The sequence below is a fragment of the Tupaia chinensis genome, unplaced genomic scaffold, assembly GCF_000334495.1.
Source record: "Tupaia chinensis unplaced genomic scaffold, TupChi_1.0 Scaffold000131_1, whole genome shotgun sequence".
In the NCBI taxonomy this organism is placed as follows: Eukaryota; Metazoa; Chordata; class Mammalia; order Scandentia; family Tupaiidae; genus Tupaia; species Tupaia belangeri.
The window spans coordinates 563,248-566,894 of record NW_006159600.1 but is presented as its reverse complement, the minus strand read 5'-3'; positions in this window follow the sequence as shown (position 1 = coordinate 566,894).

Genomic DNA, 3,647 nt, shown 5'->3' with positions numbered 1-3,647 from the left:
GCGTAATGGCTATGTCGCTGGACTCCCACATAGTCGACCGCGGTTCGTGTCCCGGACCCGGTGGCTTAAAACTCACACTGGGTGTGTGTGCATGCGAGCCCAAGATCCCAAGAGGAGAATGGAGGAGAAGGGATTGTGGCGTGACCATCCCCCCTGGGGGGTGATTTCTCGCTTTCTGTCTCTATGTCTCTCTCTCTGTCTTTCTGGCGAGCGCACGTGCCCTATAGCGAAAACCTCTCCAAAAAAGAAAATATATAAATAAATAATTCCTTTTTAAAAAATCAGCATCAGGACCAGCAGTTAAGTCTAGTGGTTAGTGGTTGAGGTGTTGAAGTCCAACACGGCTGACCATGAATCCAGTCCCAACCGGTGGCTTGAAACCCGTGTGCGCAGCGTGTGTGTGTGTGTGTGTGTGTGTGTGTGTGTGTGCGCGTGTGCGCGAGCGCACGTGTGAAGGCGCAAAGTCCCGAGAGGAGACTGGAGAAGGGATTCCGGGCGGACTTCCCCCAGGGGGAGCCATTTCTCACTTTCCCTCTGTCTCTACCTAGCGCCCCTGCTCTAAGGCAAAAACCTCGACATTATTTTTCAAATTCTGGACTCAGTTTACCTTGAACGAATCTGGCAAGTGAGATGTGAATGAAAGAAGCCAGGAACCGGGAGCTCCTGGTTACAGCGCCGGTTCTCGGAGCTCCCTGGTGGGCAGAACCGATCGCGGGTGACGGGGCAAAATAACGGGTTTGGGACGGCAGGCGGCGCCATGGCCAAGGCGCTGGACCCCCGCAGGGCCCATGGGGTTGAGCCTCTGGCTTGGCTGCTCATTCTCCCTTTCTCTGTCTTGGTCAAATTAGTAATAATAATAATAATAATAATAATAACATCAAATAACTAATTATTCCAAGAAAATGGCTTTGAGGAAAGAGAAGGCAGAACACCCAGGATGAGGGGACCTGAAGAGTGGGCGGCCGGCGAAGCGCAGGCGCCCGCTGGGTGCGGACTGGACATCACGTGCCGCTTTCCCACAGCCTGCTGTCCATGAGCTCCGAGACCACACAGCAGCGGGCGGTCACTGAGAGACCACGCCCCAATCAGGTGCCGCAGAGGCCACCGAGCCTCCCCCAGCAGTTTCCCTCTCTGACTCACCCCACCCGCTGGACCGGCTCCTCCTCTCCGCCCTGAGCTCAGCTCTGCAGGACTGGGGCTCCCGGGCTCTGACCTCCGACCTCCTTAAGTGCCCTCTCCTGGGAGCCTCCCTGCAGGCCTGGACCTGGGTTTCAGCAGCTGCCGGTGGTTCTCACGCTCTTATCGGGCTGCAGCCGGGGGAGGTGGAGCCGGTGGTCTGGAGCCTCTTGGTACGCCTGCCTCTCCTGCTGTGCTTGTTTCATAAACAGTCAGGATCCGCCGTGGCAGGCAGACCTGGGAGCTAAGAGCAGGGGAGGAACAGAGAGGGCCGTGCTGACACTCAGGTGAGGCAGGGCCGTCGGGAGACTGCACTCAGAAGCTCGAAAACCTTCATACACCCCAAAGCAACCTGAGAGAGAAGGAGAGGCAGCCCAGGAACTGAAGAGCCCTTCCTCACAGCACAGTGAAGGACTGAGGTCTTCACTCTCTCACAAATAATCAAATTTAGGGTTGGTCCTGTAGCACGTGCCTGACCACCAGGTTCAAATCCTGGCCTCAGCAGCTTGAAAAATACAGGGGCACTGTGCTTGGGTGGCGTGGCCACGTGGGGCTACTTTATCCCTCTCCGGGGAGTACGCATGCCCTCTGGTGAAAACTTAAAAAAAGAGAAATTCCATGGTGACTGAGGGTTGGGATGATAACACACGCACAGTAAGAAAGGGCTGGAGGTGGCACGGTGGTCAGGGTGCTGGACTCTTGCTTGGCTCACTATGGTTCAGTTTTAAGGTGCTGGATTCCCACATGACCGACCGGTCCAGGTTCCACACATGGTGGCTTGCCTTTTATCTGTGTCTCTCTCTGGTCGAATTGAAGAATAACAGTAAATGAACAAAGTTAATTAAAATAATTTTTAAAGAATGATCGTTTAATTATTATTATTTTTTAATTTGACCAGAGAGAGACTCAAAGATGGAAGAAAAGTGAGAAAGCAAGCCACCGGGTCCTGGATTTGAACTGTTCTGGACCGTGTGGGAGTCCAGTGCCTTCACCACCACACTGCTCGCCGGCCCCAAAGTTAGATAATTCTAGGGAAAAGGAGAGGGAGGCGCGCAGGTGGTGGGTGGAGAAGGCAGTGGATCCCCACGTGGCTCACCACCGCCCGAGTCGAGCTAGCAGCTCGCTTTCTCCTGCAATCTCTGGTGAGCACAAACGCCTGGCAGCAAATTTTAAAATAACCCTTAAAAAAAAAACCAGTGTGGGAGAAATAGCTGAAACAATCTTCACGTGAGCCTAATAATGGCCGAATCCGAGGGACAGGATGTGGAATTTCGTCAGTCTCCCTGTACTTGGTTTGTGAGAGGTTTTTGCTGTCGGGTGCGTGCGCTTTACTTTTTCTTTTTTATTCCAGAAGGCATGTACTCACCAGAGGGAGAGGGAACCAGAGCCTGCATGGCCACCCGTGCGGGTCAGGTCCTGACCCCGGTGTCTCGGCAAACCAGGTGTGTGTGCACTGCTCAAGATCCTGACGGCCCGAGACGTGGGCGAGGGAGTGGGCTGCAGGCTCCCTCTGCAGATCTCTGGCAAATGCGGATAATTGGAGAGCAGAAAAACAAGCCGACGACCTGTTGTTGTTGTTGTTGTTGTCATTGTTATAGGGCTTGTGCTCCACCAGAGACAGAGAGGGAAACTGAGAAATCCCCCCAGGTGGGATGGCCGTGCCACACCCCTTCTCCGCTCTCCTTTTGGGATTCACACGCCTCTGGTGTGTTTTTCAAGCCTCCAGGTAAGGGACTTGAACCATGTGGGCTCCAGCCACCACCACGCCACCAGCTGGCCCAGGACCTCACTGACACTGCTGCAGTCTTAGTAGCTGAACAAGCAGCGTGAAAACCAGCGCATGGCCCCTGTGTGGGGATGGCATGCAAATTCGCAAAGCACTCCATATTTGTAGACACTCGGGGCACAGTGGAAGGAGAGTGGGAAAGGGCAACCGTACAGGGAAGGAAATTTGGGGGGAAGTAGAGGAGGCCTCTGTGGGGCACAGATGAGGTTGATTACCAGTTGATGGTGTGTATAGCATTCTCCACCGGCTGGTCTGAGGTGTGTCGGCTGTGTGGAGGCTCACAGTCTACATGATGTCTAGCAATTGAATGCATAGGGAAACTTTAAAAGGGGAGGGAGCATCCTTATTACCGAGATGGGCTTTTTACAGGTTTTTGCTATAGGGTGCGTGTGCTCACCAGACAGACAGACAGAGACAGAGAGATAGAAAGTGAGAAATCCCCCCCCAGGGGGGATAGCCATGCCGCAATCCCTTCTCCTCCATTCTCCTCTCGGGATCTTGGGCACGCACGCATACGCGCCCGGCGTGAGTTTTAAGCCACCGGGTCCAGGACTCGAACCGCGGTCGACTACATGGGAGTCTGGCAACATAGCCATTACGCTAACTGCTGGTCCCCTTTTCTTTTCTTTTCTTTGAGAGGTTTTTGCTATAGGGTGCGTGTGATAACCAGAAAGCGAGAAATCCG